We start from the raw sequence: 16,171 nt of genomic DNA, 5'->3' as shown, positions 1-16,171 counted from the left end.
CCCTCCATCAGCTCCAACCAGACCCAGCCCAAAATATCTGGGTAAAAGCAGGTTAGTGAGAGCACAAGGGATTTGGGACTTGCTTTCAATGCTGGTCAGCTGAGGAATGCTGACTGCAGACCTCATTTGTCAGGGCGCTATGAGGAGCATGCCTTAAGGCTCCCAATTGTTTTTTTGCAGCCATGTTGTTTGGATGCCTGATTATCGTCTTCCAAAGCAACTACTCTATTCCCAAATCAAGAATGGAAAGCGAAATACCGGTGGACAACAAAGGAGGTTTAAAGATGATCTCAAATCTAAAAAGATGTAACGTAAGCACTGATAACTGGGATGCACTGGCCTGTGAGTGCTCCAATTGGAGAACAGCCTTTGCTAAAGGTGTCATGGACTCTGAAGAAGCACAAACTCAGCACAAAAGGGAGAAATGTGCTAAGAGGAAGGCACGTTTGACAAACCCTCACCATGATCAACTCCCGCCCGGAAATCTATGTCCCCACTGTGCAATGACGTGTGGATCCAGAATTGGCCTCCACAATCACTTATGGACTCACTGTTAAGATTGTGCTCATGGAAGACAATCTTACTCGGCTATGAGTGATCACCAAAGAAGAAGAACCCCTATGTGTATGTGCATAAGAAAAACCAGGATGCAATCATACATACGCTGACATCAAGATTGCATTTCTTTTATATGCATGTATGAGCAAAGGTAATGTGGAAAGGGGAAAAGATGAAAAAATTGAAAGCTGCATTAAAAGACTCAGAAATAAATACATAAATGTGTAAATACGTAGATGAAGATAAACAGCAGCAGAACACTAGAGAATTTGAATGAATCACTTCCACTGAGAACAAGACAAAGTATATCAGTATTCCCAACTCTGGAGAGAATAACTTGGTAATGAGGACAGAAAGTAAAAGTCCAACTGCCCTTCTAGCCAGTCTCGTACTACGAATGTATTTAAACAGTATTTTCTTGCTGATATTGGTTTTAAACAATGCCCTCTTAAAAAAACCCAAAAAACTTTTTTTCTTCCTGGTGGAGTATAAGGTCAGGTTTAAGGTGCTGCTTTTGTCCTTTAAAGCCCTATGCAGCCTAGGACCCTCGTACTTACGGGACCACCTCTCCTGGTATGTCCCGCAGAGGACCCTAAGGTCCATGAATAATAATAGCTTAAAGGTCCCAGGCCCTAAGGAAGCCAGACTAGCCTCCACCAGGGCCAGGGCTTTTTCAGTGACGGCTCCGACCTGGTGGAATGCTCTGTCCCACGAGACCAGGGCCCTGCAGGACTTGATCTCCTTCTGCAGGGCCTGTAAGACAGAGCTATTCCGCCTGGCCTTCAGTTTGAATTAGCCTGATCCTCTATTCCCTTTTCCCTTTCCTCTTCTATGAAGGAACCCTTTCTGGGACCCCACATTTAAATTCTTATTCACACACCTCCTTGCTGGCCCTAGTAGGACCAACTTGGCCAGTTAGCCCTGGTGATCATTCGATGTCTACTGACTGGGTTGTGTGTCCCGCCCCCCCCCCCCAAAAAATGACCCCTGAATTTTTTAATTTTATTGATATTGATGCTGCATTTTATGTTGTATTCTATGCTGTTTTATGCTGTCTTTAAGTTGCATTTTAATCAATGTTTTATATTTGCTGTTAGCCGCCCTGAGCCCAGTTTTTAAACCAGGAAGGGCGGGGTATAAATAAAAATGTACTATCATCATCATCATCATCCTGCATTTCTTTGGTCAACATTTGTGGGGGGTTTTCTTCTCAGTTGGACAAGACTTCCATCCATGCACAAGAGACTCGGGGAACCCCCCAAGGGTCAAAGAAGCACCAAAAGTCTTTAGAAAAGCACAAAGGGAGAGGGAGACCCTCCGAACAGCCAGAGGAGGACTGTTGGAGGGGTAGAAAAGGGGAAAGGGGTGATGGACTATGCTGAATAGCAGCACTTCACACTGTACTTGTTTTAATAATTACAGTCCACTCTAATCCAAAACCTATCATTTCTCTTTTTAACATTTTAAATATTTCAAAACTGGCTTTACAAATTCATCACATCTGTTTTCCATCTGAGAAGAATCCATTATCCAAAGCACAGTAGTCTGATTTTTATGATGGTTTGTGGAAACTCTTAGCTAAGCTAATTTACTTTTCTATTTCATTTTCTACATTTGTATCCAACCATCTTCCAGTCCCCCCCCCCATCTCTTAATATTGGTCCCCCACCCTCATTTGCTGTCCATTTACATCAGCAAATCTCACAGTTCAGAAAGATAATTGCATTTTTATCTGAAAGTTTTTGTCAGTCAAATATTTAAAAGTATTTTAAGATTACATGGACATTATACCATTCTTTCGCATTTAGGAATAGAACAGGAATAGGAATAATAGAAATATAAACAGAAATAGAAAGAAATAGAATTAGAAATAACTACTGTTAACTCACAGTTCTGTGATGTTTACTGTATTATTGCTGTTTGCAGTAAACTGCACTACAGTAGAAAAAAATGAGAGGGGGCAGAACTCTTTTTGTTACAAGATTTTAGTAGGTAGACATGGAACATGCCCTGCTTGGAAATTAAGCAGTATGTCTGTCCTGAAACTTTGAGCACTGCAAACAGCACAGGAAGTGGGATCATGCATAACCACCTTGATGTCATCATGAGCACAAATAATCATGGATGAACAATACAAAGGGGGTCTGGAAGGGCCCTCTGAGCTCATGAAGAGCTCCTGCAAATGCCAACATTTGTGGGAAGAACGTACAGTATGTGGGAGGAATATTGCCCTGATGCCATCATAAGCAGAAACCCTCAGGTATGCACATTGAAAAGGACATCTGGAGAGGCCCTAGCTTCTGCTGGTGAAAAATTGAAACCTCTCAAGTTATTTTAAGGGGGAGGAGGAAGAGGGAAGAAATGAACAATCTGAAGCTTGTGAATTCTTCTACACAATAAGCAAGAGAAGTTGTCTCTTGCAATATTATTGTAACCTTATATATTTGTCTCCTGGAATTTTACCCTCCACAGCACTTCTCACTTTTTCAAAAAGGGAAATAGTAAACTCAGTAAGCGAGTGTTATTCTGGTAAGAGCTTGGCTTCTTCGGATGGGTTACTAGAGGGTGAATATACTGCAGATTTTCTATCTTTAGCATATACGGGACAAAGCAGGGACTGAATTTCTATCCAGAATAAACCAACAGTAGTTTTTCAATGTGCTACAGATTTTAATTCCATCTATCATTTACAATTCGAGGAACGTGAAACCAGGAAAGCTTTAACATATATATTCCCATGTAATTGCTAGGTTAACGAGATGTAATGCTGAATTTGAATAGTAATGGCATATCTGCAGATGTGTTTGTTCTTCCTTTTTATTGGCTGGTTAGATTATTGCATCACTGCAGGAGGACCCTGGCAAAGTTCTCCATGCTTGGGATTTGTTTAAAACTTGCCTCAAAGGAGATGTGAGTTTTACAAGCCTTTAAATTATGTTCCAGCTCAGATGCAAATCTGACAAGAAATTTGGCCTTGCCTCCTTATGGATCCTCTCTGATACCCCAAACACCCCTCTTTTCCGGAAAGCTTTCTATTGTGGGTAGTGGACTTTATCCAATGAGAGGGGAAAGGGCATTCTGTGCCATCCTCCCGTCTCCCATTGCTGCCCTGCTGTGCTCTGATGCCCATCCTGGTAGCCCATGAGAGTTGTATTATAGTGGCATCATTGCAGCTTTCAGTAGCAGAGCCAATAAGCCTGCAATATCCAGTGCCCTGTCCCTGCAGTCAAAGAAAACGGCAGAAAAGCAGTTCATTGGTGGGCAAAATTACATGTGACATTAATCCCATGGTTTGTCCTTGAGGCATTTGTCTTGTAAGAATAGGCTGTGGGGGGTGGGGTGGATGAAATGGGAATGAAGACCCCCCCTCTCTGATCCCAATCTAGATCATTTGTTTTAGTTAATTTATATATTTCCATAATTCATAATTACAGCACTGCTATCAATACAAGACAGTTTCAGATTTTAGAGCAAAGAATTTTTGTCATGGACAGCTGTCAGCTCAAAATGACCCTGAGGCTGAGCACCCGGTCCTTTAGGCGCACAGTTACCCTATGGAGAAGCAGGGAGTCCCCCACATTTGCCCTCCCCCCAGAAACAGTCCTTTTGTATTGTCAGGATTCAACCTCAATCTGTTGGCCTCCATCCATGATCCATAAATATATTTGGCATCAAATCTGGAATTAAGTTGGATAATTCTTCAACATCTCCAAAATCAGTCAGCTCTGCTTAATTTTCAAGTAGGTAAGCACAATTTAAAAAAAAAAAAGTGAGACAACAGTTGCATCTGAACTTTGTGATGGGAAAACAGAAGCTCTCAGTCAAAATAGCACAAATCGCCTCTGAATTTCTGGAACTCTTTTGTGAATAGCAATGCTTATCCTATTCCTATGTAGACACAAGGAGAGAGGAACCTGTAGAACTAGAACTGCCACAATCTCTGGCTGCGATTGGTGAGACCTGCATTCCAGATGTTGCTTCTATCTGCTAGAGAGAGAGAAAGGGAGATCAAGTATTCACTTAGGTTTCTAGAAAATTAATCAGCAACCTGAGCAATTGCTGTTACGATCAATACTTTAAATGTACCGAGAAAAAGCACCAGCTCAGCATTTTCACAATCAACTCATACCACACACTCAGTTGGTGTCACTCACAGGTTTGGCTACTTTTAGAATTGTTATTCTTTCAAATGCCAGAGGTCAGATTGAATTCTGAAAGCATGGGGATTTGGTCATTGACAGGCACTTCTCCCGGAAAGCTAGAAATGCAAGGCAGGGCAAAGACAGGTTGAATCCCCTTGAGGACCATACCATGGCAACTGCAACCCAGAAGCACTGGGAGAGATCAGTCAGGAACACACAACCTCTTCAGACATACTGCTGTCCAGTCCTCTTTGCTTCTCTGCCTCATTTTACTTGTGCTCGGTGCAATACACAGGCCAGAGGCTGCCTGAAGCCACAAATTTTCAATGCGAGCAGCATCTAGTTCTAAGAGGTTTTATGTGCCGTTTTTATGCAAATCACTATTTGCATTCCATAGAAAAATCCTTGAAAAAACATATATGGAATAGAAGCCAAAGTGTGCGTACATACATGCTAAAGTGATGAAATATTCAGCATTACTTTAATGAAAAATAAAATGTCTCAATCCTGAATATCATGAAATAATGAAGGAAGCTGGTTAATATTCTACAAAAGTGGCTTATTATGGCATCTCCTGAAAGAGAGAAATGCTGCAAACATGTTATTAATATGGTCAATTATGTATTGTTGATACACGGATCACATCCAACCTTTGTGGGATTTGTGGGGATTTATGTGGCTTAAGCAACTGCACATTCTTTTTGATAACTGTAATAAAATTCAGGCACTGCATGAAACTCACGTTTGGTTTACTGGGGTTTCATATGATGGTTTGATAGATTCACTGCCTAAAGAAAACAGCATGCTCATTACTTTGCTTATATAAAACAAAGGTATTTGAATAACGGCAGGACTTTGTCTTCTAAATATTATCTTTATAAAGAGGAGTTTTAAAAAGGCCCTAAGAAATGCACACATCATTTCCACCCAAAATTCCACGGCTGGAAAAGTTGTTTTTGGAAGCATCCTTACAACTCCCCAGTAAAACCTATGGGAATTTCATACTTCTGTTTGAAAACAGAATGTGGCTGCTTCACTATCAGTTGTACAAAATGATGAAGGACAGATAGAATTTGCTCAAAATATGCACAATAACGTAGGTCGGGGGGGGGGGGGGGGGACTTAACCACGCTGACCTCTCTCCATACCTGATGTCCAAGGAAAACCTCCGCCTGCAAAATAGCTCATTCTTGGTAACGTAAGAGAATTACAGTAGATACTTAAAATAAAACCAGAATTCCTTCCAAAAGGAATAATAACCATGCATTTCAATTGTGTGTTCATAGAAACAGATCCAAAACAAGCTAGCAAACCTCTTAGTAGTTTGAACCAGAGTTCACCACAAAGCCTAGTTTCGGTCTTGCGACTCCTGCTTGGAGATGCAGAACAGTAGTAAGGGCAGTAGGTAAGCCCATAAAAGGTACCAAAACACCAAAAAAATGAGCTCCAATACCCTTATTGCTTACATTTAGATTATTATTACAATTACTATTACAGTTATTGTTTCCGTTAATTCAGAGGCATAGCATGGGCAGGGCGAGGTGGAACGTTGCCCTGGGCACATTCTTATTTTATTTGGGGGGGGGGCACATTTTGCTTCTCATGCTGCCCTTGCCAGCCCTGCTCTGCTTTGTGAGTCTACTCCCATCTCCCAGGCTCGTGAAGCAGCGTGGGGCTGGCAGGGCGCCAGGAGGAGGCAAAAGCTGATTGCAAGGGAGCCTGCCTGCCTTGCTGTGTCCTTCTCACGTTGCCCTCCCAGCCCGCACTGGCAGAGCACTGTGAGGAGGAGGCAATGGCCATGTGACCTTTGGTCTCAGCCTCACAAAGCCGGTCCGTGACAATAAATAAACCCAGGGAGCTACTGCCAGCGTAAATCATGTGGAATGTAATCCGCTGGGAACAGTCAAATACCACATTCCTTGTTTTGCTAGAGTGGACATGCAGGGGATGTTTGGTCCAGCCAGTTGAAACTTCCTGTTCCTCATGGCTGGAGCATCCTTCCTTGCACGTGACTAGTGGGTGGGCATGACCTTTCCAGACCTGGTAAAAGGACAAGGCAGGCTGCCACACTCTTTCTTTTCGTCCTGTGAACTGCTGGACTGCTAGCCGGCAGTCACTAGGCAAATCTCCCTTATGGGGTAAACCTGTTTGTATATGTTTGAAACTTTAAGCCTAAAGCCTGTCTTCAGGGATCACACTGTGTCTTTATTCTTTCAGGAGGGATTCAAGGGGTCTTACCAGGAAAATATTAGAACACATTTCAATCTGGACAAGCCAGATTGAATTGCGTACAGTGGTAGCTCAGGTTAAGTACTCAATTTGTTCCAGAGGTCCGTTCTTAACCTGAAACTGTTCTTCACCTGAAGCACCACTTTAGCTAATGGGGCCTCCTGCTGCTGCCGCGCCGCCGGAGCACAATTTCTGTTCTCATCCTGAAGTAAAGTTCTTAACCCGAGGTACTATTTCTGGGTTAGCAGAGTCTGTAACCTGAAGCGTATGTAACCTGAAGCGTCTGTAACCCGAGGTACCACTGTATTGTCTTAAGAAACTCACACGAGTTTGCAACTAGTTTTCTGCTGTGTAAAGGGGAATGCACTCTGCTAAGTAAAGGAACTTGCTAGCGCAAGTTAGGAAGGATATTAATAAACAATATATCCTCTCCTGCTTCCCTGAACATTCTCACAAATCAGGGGTGAGGAGCCTCAGGCCATGGGGCCAAATAGGGCCCTCTAGGCCTCTCTGTCTGGACCAAAGGACTCTCCCCAGGAGGTGTCCTCCTCCACAGCCCCCCACCTCCTCCTTTGCATCCTCTTTGGGTGTTTCTGCCTATTTGGAATTTTGCCTCTTGCTTGGCCGCTTGCTTTTCCGGTTATTTGAATGTCACCATTGCTTGTCCTATTATTTCAGAGCAAGTGAGAGACAAAAGAAAGATAAAGATTTTGGAGTGCTTAGCTCCCAGTAGAACACCCACTGTCATTCATCAAAATCATGCTGGTAAAATAATAATCTTTGGACAGGAATTTTCAAACTCATGAAATTAGGATTGGGGGCCAAGAACATCAGATAAATGTACAAACAGATGCTTGCTATTTCTGAGGTATTAATATCATGCATTTATCCATTTTCAAAAAAGAGAATTCACTCAAAGATAAACAGTATCAAACACTATTTCTTGGAAATATCACATCCTTTCTTTCTTAAGATTCAGCAACATGATAAATGATGTGTTGGATTAACCGAAGGTATGAAAATATTGCCCTAGCCAAAGGCAGATAGAGACAATTAACTATGCCAAGAAGCACACAGAAAAACTTTCATTGACCTTGAGTAACAGCAACATCTGTAGATATGCATCTCTCAGATATTTGCAGACACCCACTGGGTGAGATGTGGTGCCATACCTTGTGCTTCCACTCTAGCGCAGGGTGGTATACTGGAAGCAATGGGGAAGGGAGGTGGGTCTGGTTGTGGTCTATCAGCCACCAGCTGGCTTGATTAAATGAGAGCGTGAAAGATATGAAATTGGGAAGAGAAACATAATTGTTTTAAAGCAGCTGTGTACATATACCAAACAAGTTGGGTGGTTTGAAGGCACATGATGCTCCACCTTGCTGAAGCTAAGCAGGTCAGTGTCTGGTCCTACAAAACCCCAGGTAAGGTGCCTTGAGTGCCGCGATGTGCTAAATAAATCTCAACCTAGCAGAAGCCCCGGGGGCCACAATGTAATTTCCACAATGTCCATTCCATCTCAGTTTGATGAACATCTTTTCCCCAAGTCCTCTTTCTGATGCTCACACTGGAGTATACTTTCAGAAGACATTGGGGGAGGAGAGAAACAAGCCATTGAAAGAGGATCTACTTCCCAATCTCTGTCTGTAGCAATGCAGAACTAGCCTTCAGTCTTTCAATTGTCTTTGCTCATCTCCTCCATTTTGCAGAATCCCACTTTTTTTATCTCTGTTCTTGGCCAAGTGCTAATAAATGCATTTAAAATGACAAAATAGCATTTTCCTTAAATCTCTGTTATGTTGAGACACCCCACACCCCAATTCCAACCTTCTATCCCATTTCAAAGAAGCAGTCGGCCTTTCTAAACAGAGAGTGGGTATTAAAACATTGTCATCCTGAACCCAAGTAGGGATCAAATTCCTGGCCCCACACAGATCTGTTGGACTTGTGTCTCTGACATCAGTGAAGCCAGGTTTTTCCACATGTGCCTTTAACTACAACCTCTGGGAACTTCACTATTTCCATTATTTTCACCAGATGAATTAAGTCATCATGTCCAATTCCATTAGTCACACTGCAGAATGACAATACACACACACATAACCAAATGAACAGCTGTGGACAAACATATTAATGGATGAGGGCAGGAATTTAAAACCTTAGGGTACATATGTGAGTTTTTTTTGGTGGGGGGCTGTATGCCTGAGTCCTTTCTGATTCCTGGATCCAGCAAGGGTTAAAATCCAATGGATGATTCAATTGTTGGAACAGGCCAGGCCAGCTTCTTGGCAATGGCCCTACATATAGGCCGTTTGTATAATAAAGGAAGCTGCTCTGTGCCAGAGGGCAAATGGGTGCCCCCCCTCCCTCACCCGGCTGGTGGTGAGAAAACAAAGGTCAGAGGCGTGAGAGAGAGCTAGCCTAGAGGCAGAAGTCCGAGAGTGGCTGTGCCTGGGGGAGAAGCAAGGCCTGCTGGGGTGCTAATGCTGTGAGCCCCCCCATCATAGGCTCAGGTTGCATAGCTGTGTAAATAAGCCATAAAGAGGCTGCAGTCTCCGCAGTCCCTCATTCCAAGGAAACCAAGCCCTGGGTAAGTGCCCGGAAGATTGGAGTGGCTGCAACAATACTGGCTGTACCCTATTCCTGTAACTGTATTTTATTTTAACTGTCCTGGAACTTGCTGGTTAAGGGCAAGTCGTAAATTCTATTGTTGCTGTTGCTGTTGTTGTGAATTATTGTTCGCGATTTCTTTCTTTTAGTATGAACCAACTGAAAACTGACCTGCTGAATTCTGCATTTGGGCCTTATTCATTTCTCCTTTCTGAAACATTTCCCAGGCAGTTGGGAAAAGTTTCCTACCATAATACATCATAGGAATGTGCAGGGGAAATGACAGGTAGGTCTTTTTCAATTAAGTCAATAGATTGAAAAGCTGCAAATAAACAGAATGACATCTTTATAAAATATACAACCGGGTTGTGTTATGACATCGCCAGAAAGAAAAAGGCACCAGATCAGATAATAGAAAAAAGGCCAGAGCTTACCCCGTTAATCAGGCTTGTTCTTTTGCAGACCAGAATGTAAACAAGTCATGGAAGTGTGTGTTAGTGATATATGTTTATTATCATATCCTCTCAACCCAAGAACTATTTTGCATCTATAATAATGGATGGCTTGGTTGATTGCTTAAAAACAAAATCCCAACTGCACTCAAGTGTGCAAACATCACTCAACAATATTAAAAAGTTGTGCCCAGTTGATTTATCTTATTGTTTGTCTAAGCATCATGACCTTTGGTCCATGGGCAGCTTGTCATTAAAGGCAAAGCTCTGATTTCACTGGTGAGTAAATTATTATGGCATTTTAAATATATGCTCCATTGGTCTCTATTTACCAGGACTGTCCCTGCTTTCTGGTACTTGCCCCTAGTAAATCACCATACGCCTAGTGTCCCAATTTTTGCTTGGGAGAGCCTTTTTTCAAAGCATGTTAGTGAGAGTGACTGAAGTTACCATTCTCTTCTGTTTTCAACCATTTCCTGAATCTTCTAGAAGTTAAATATCGGGGGGTTAAACATATCCCCGCCTCCAACAAGGCCCCTTTGGAATGATGCTACATTATTTCCGAGCATCACTCCCATTGGGCCACTCTGTGGCAAATTAAAGATGGCGGCAGGCTGTTCTGCCATTGCAAAAAGCCTTTGAACACGCCACCACCTGCTTCCCCAAAATTCCCAGTATTGACCATAATGCCCCCTGTCTCCTGGCTGGTGAAGGGCTATACCCAGATGGTGGTGATTAGGATGAGCAGTGAAAAAGGTGGGATATAAATGGCAATAAATAAATGGAAAAGGGGAGCTACCACAACACAGGCTTGTTCCCAGTTCACCTGCATCCTATTTGGATGCAGGGGGATGAACAGCTGTGTTAAATGTTATGAAAATTGGTGATTTAATTTTAGAGGTTTGGAGAAATAAAGAAGAAAAGCAAATAATAATGATGATGATGATGATGATGATAATGATGATGATGTCCCCCAATCCTATCAAAGGCACCAATGTTATTCAGGCCTTGGCAATTTATTGAACAAATCAAGGAAAAACACTTCAAAAAAATCAAGGAAATAAATGATTTTGTATTTGGCAACAAAGCACTTATAGCACATATAACAACCACATAAGCCAGGTAAATAATTCTATGGAAACATTCAAAATGAGAACATTACTTTCAATGCCCAAATTCCATAAATAGACTTCATTATTGACTATTAGATGGTCAGATAGTTTAATCAATAACTTCCCACTTCCAGGTGAATTGTTTGAAAGCCATTTTGTCCATACATCTGGGGCAGTCAGACAGAAGAGATGTGAGAAGTGTTGGTATTAGCAGGAAGTAAACATTACATAGTAGAGGTCTTCTGGTTTAGCCACTGGACTTCACCCGTTTTACTGTTAAAGAGGTACTGCAGTCCTGTTGCTAGAGAAGGGGAAAATGACTTGGTCTTAGTATTATTTTTATAAATAAATAGCACTTTTTCAGCACATCCAAATGTTCCAAGTATGTCCTATACATTATCTTGTAATCTTTATAACACTATTGCAAGGCAAAGCAGTTTTCCCATACAGTCATACCGTGGAAGTCGAATGGACTCTGTTCCGGAAGTCTGTTCGACTTCCAAAGCGTTTGGAAACCAAAGCACGGCTTCTGATTGGCTGCAGGAAGCTCTTGCAGCCAACTGGAAGCTGCAGAAGCCCCGTCGGACGTTTGGCTTCCAAAAATAGTTTGCGAATCGAAACAGTCACTTCTGGGTTTTGATAATTTGGGAGCCGATTTGTTTGGGAGCCAAGGCATTTGAGATCCAAGGTACAACTGTATTGAATCACCTGTGATTCAGAATGCACTTTCCTCTTTGCAGAATTATAGAATTGGAAAGTTGAAAGACATGCTGAGAGTCCATGACAGATGGCCATAGTCCAGCAGCTTCCAAGGGAATCTCTTCCACTGCCAAACATCTCTTGCTGTTAGAAAGATCTTCCTTCCCCATTCTTTGGAACTGTTACAACCTTGTAGGCAGGGACTATAGCTGAATACAGTGGAATTATCATGGAATCTAGCACAAGGTTAGCACTTATTTCCATATTATTTCCAAACATTTTTCTTTTCTGGAAGGAAATAGGTTGAAAATGAGCATCAAACATGCAACATATTCCACTATAGTTCCAGAAGTGGCTTCTGCATTGCATGAATGCAGAATTTAACAATTAGAGAAAAGTCATGGAAACTGAATAATCTGCTGTGCATGGATGCAGCCCAAATCGTATGAGAAGTGTTTGAAAAAGATGGGCATGATTAGCCTGGAGAAGAAGAGATCAAAGAGAGACATAAGGACCATCACACAGAAGATGGAGCAGACCTTGTTCACTGCAGTTCCAGGGGCAGGAGGAGAACAACAACTGGGTAAGAACCATCAAAGATACAGATGCTGCCCAGGCATTAGAAGAACCTTCTTAACAGTGAGAACTCTTCAAAAGAACGGTCTGTACACTGGGTGATTCATGGTACACTAGCGACACCATGTGGACAGGCTTAAAAGGTCTACTGTTTGGATTTGAGTAGTTTTCTCTCATTTTTATGGCTTCTCTCAAGCAATATTCCATTTTATGCTTCCCATCACAAGAGCTGGAACCTTGATAGACCGATTGCTTTGGGAAGCTTCATGTTTCGTTGTTAAATTTATTAAACAAAATGAATGTACATAGAATCTGAATTCCAAAATACACAGTGGAACGAAACCTTTCTTGGAAGGAAGTGTTTAGAGTTTCCCAAAATGCCAGGTTAACAATATTACTTAACCGGCATGAAGCTGATTCGATTTACAGATAAAGGTAAAGGTAAAGGTAAAGGGGCCCCTGACCATTAGGTCCAGTCGTGACAGACTCTGGGGTTGCGGTGCTCATCTCGCTTTATTGGCTGAGGGAGCCGGCGTACAGCTGGTCACATGGCCAGCATGACTAAGCTGCTTCTGGCGAACCAGAGCAGCGCACGGAACGCCGTTTACCTTCCTGCCAGAGCAGTACCTATTTCTCTACTTGAACTATGACGTGCTTTCGAATTGCTAGGTGGGCAGGAGCAGGGACCAAGCAACGGGAGCTCACCCTGTCGCAGGGATTGAACCGCCAACCTTCTGATCGGCAAGTCCTAGGGCTCTGTGGTTTAACGCACAGCGCCACCCGCACCCCCAATTTACAGATACCATGAAACAAAACCCCTGGTGTTGGAATCAGTAGTTCAGGAACACCTGAAGCAGCCTTAAAACAATTGGTTGGTTGGTTTCTTTAGAATTGCCAATAATGTGCATTTTTGTGAAGCAATAGGTGAGTGAGGAAATCTGAATTCTCTCCTAGGGAAAAACTGATGTGTCAGAATTTTAGAATTAAACTATTGTGTGGAGATTCAGCTTCAATGCCTTCCATTGTAGACTCTCCATCTTCACCTCCATAGTTAGGCAGATATTTTGTAGGCACCAGCTGAAGAGGCATTTCTTCCTTTGGGCTTTGGGGATCAATATGTTTTTGAAGTTCAAAAACTGAGGGTTTTTGCCTGCTGGGTTTTACTACTTTGCTTTTAGATATATAGTTTGCTTTTAGATATATAGTTTGCTTTTAGATATATAGTTTTAAATATTTTAATCTGGGGTGTTTTTTTGAGAGTCACTGAATTTAACAGGTTGTCAACCCGCCAGGGCTCTTTTGGGAGGAAAGACAATATATTAACACAGCAGATCATTGCCATCAGTACCACCACCATAGGGAGGGACAGATTCAGAAGAGGCTTGCTGGTGGGGGGGGGGGCAGAGCTGCCATGCTAGCCTCCTGGCATGTGGGTCACTGTTGCTTACTAGGAAGAGGAGAGCATGGAGCAAACACACAAATAGGCACACTTGATAGTTTCCCTCATGCGACCTTTGAGAGCTTAAGCCAAATTGATCTCAAGGTGCATATTCTGTGAGATTCAATAAAAGTAAACTTGAAAGTGTACTGCAAGGGTGGCTTTAAAACCCATATTGATATTTACCTGGATCCACTGCACAACCGTCATAAATGATAGAGGGCTGAAAGGCAACATAAATCACTGTCGTTAGCACACCTGTACTCTCAGTGCTTCTGGTCACCATTGACTTTTGAACTTACAGAAGGTATTTTTGTTTATTTTATAGATTTATATGCTGCTTTGCAGCTTGGGGCCATGAAAGCAGTGTACAACAATAGAATTATTATTTTCTAAACAATTTCTATAATGCACTAAAAGCATTTACATGACATTCTAAAAACAATGAAACAATTCCTACAGGTGTACAATTAATATCCCATAAAATGACCAATTCACACTTCAGGGAAAGCTTTCTTAAACAAAAGCATTTTAGGTAGTGACTTAAGCATCAAGATCCTAGCTACCTGTCTAACTTCAGCTGGTAATTGACTCCAGAGGGCTGGAGCTGCAAGACTAAAAGGCTGGTTTCTAGCATAAACTAAACCCCTGTTCTAACCACTATACCTTGACAATCTTTTCCACAGATATAGGCACACCTCAGCCAGTGCGGTATAGTGCTTAGAACAGGGGTGGGAACCCTTTTTTATTTTGAGGGCCACAGCCCCTTCTGGGCATCCTTGGGGGGTCACATGCCAGTGGTGGGTGGTACAAGAGGCAAAAGTGGGCACAGCCATAAATGTGAATGCTCATAGACTCATAGAATGGTAGAGTTGGAAGGAACCACGGGGGTCATCTAGTCCATTGCATGAATCTTTTGCCCAACATGGGGCTTGAACCCACAACCCTGAAATTAAGAGTCTCCTGCTCTACTGACTGAGCTATCCCAGCTCAACAAGAGCCTTCAAAACTGCCAGAGCTCTCTCTGGGACCTTGAAAAAAACCACACCTTTCTCTACACTCAAACATCCCTTTCTGCCCTTCGCCCAGACAAGCAGGAAGCATTGCCAGAGTTCAAGGGCACATTCCAGCCAGGCAAAGGAACAGAAGGAGGGTGCAATGCAAGGCTGGCAAAGGGCTTCAGGAGGGCGTGTCGCTTGAGGAGAGTCAGAAGAGCCAGACAGAATTGCCTGGAGGGCCACATTTGGCCTCTGAGACCCCCAATCTCTGGCTTAGAGTATCAGGCCGGGGCGGCAGAGACCCTGGTTCCGATTCCCAGTCAGTCATGCAGCACACTGGGTGACCTTGAGCCAGTTGCTGTCTGCCAGCATGACCAGTAGGATAAAATGGGGGCAGACTCAAGCTCCTTAGAAGAAGGATGGGAAATAAATGTAAAGAAAGAAAGAAAGATCCTTGCCCAGTCCAATGAAAAAGGGGGGAGAGAGGTTCTCTCTCTTGAAACGCAGCTAAGTTCATGGCTGGCAGACAAAACGTGCAGCCTAAAACTTCTTCCCACACCCACATGGGATTTTGATTGGCAGCACAATGAACAGGGGTGTTTCCTCTTGCAAATAGCAAGTGCAATTCCACTTACTTGGGAGCTGACAGACAGTTTTCTGAATGTCGCATCTGACTGGGGTAGATTCACAGTTGCATTCATTTTGCTGGTAGAGAGAAACAGGAAAAGCAGCATTAGACAAGTGTTCCCCACAATGTGTGCAGGGGAGCCACTTGCGAAGCGGGATCAGGCCAGCTGCTAAGAAGCAGGATCTGCTCCTGTGCGGTGCCAGATGCTGCTCCTTTGTGACTCTCTTTGAAATACCTCCTAAAGCCCTGTCTTGCACAAGTGGGATCCACTGGATCTTTCAAAGTTTGAACACTGTGGCAGAAGTGCTCACCAGGCCTCACCAGGCCACCAGCACAGCCCTGGCCTCCTGGCTACCTCCCCTTCCCTCCTCTTCTGCTGCTGACAGGAGGCCAGGTGTGCAGCATCTCCTCTCTCTGCCTGTCACTCCTGAGTGCAGCATCTGTGCTGCCATTTATGCACCATCATTTGGCATTGTTCCAGAATGTGGAGAGTTATGGCACGAGTTTCACAGAATCTTAGATGATAATATTCATATCTGAGTGGATACCATCATCTTCTGTGCTCTAAAACAATAATAATCTATTGTCACAAGGCTCAGAAGAACTCATGGTTGTGGATGCAGTACTGCCTGTAACATCAGAAATCCCTTCACAGGAATATTGTCCCTGTAGGTGTTCTACCAGGGATGCGGGTGGTGCTGTGGGCAACCCTAGGACTTGCCGATCAGA

At 43.0% G+C, this 16,171-nt stretch overlaps 1 long non-coding RNA gene across 1 annotated transcript; it reads right to left on the bottom strand.

Moving 5' to 3' along the window:
- Positions 1-10,971: 10,971 nt before the first annotated feature.
- LOC114605546 (uncharacterized) lies at positions 10,972-15,709 on the bottom strand. Its single transcript, XR_013394506.1, has 3 exons — positions 15,450-15,709; positions 14,003-14,039; positions 10,972-11,404 (listed from the first exon to the last, which is right to left on the bottom strand). It is a non-coding gene; the product is annotated as an uncharacterized LOC114605546 (long non-coding RNA).
- Between the last annotated feature and the right edge of the window lie 462 nt (positions 15,710-16,171).

The sequence above is a fragment of the Podarcis muralis genome, chromosome 10, assembly GCF_964188315.1.
Source record: "Podarcis muralis chromosome 10, rPodMur119.hap1.1, whole genome shotgun sequence".
Classification (NCBI taxonomy): Eukaryota; Metazoa; Chordata; class Lepidosauria; order Squamata; family Lacertidae; genus Podarcis; species Podarcis muralis.
The sequence above is the reverse complement of the archived record's forward strand: the minus strand, read 5'-3'. Positions and strand labels throughout refer to the sequence as shown.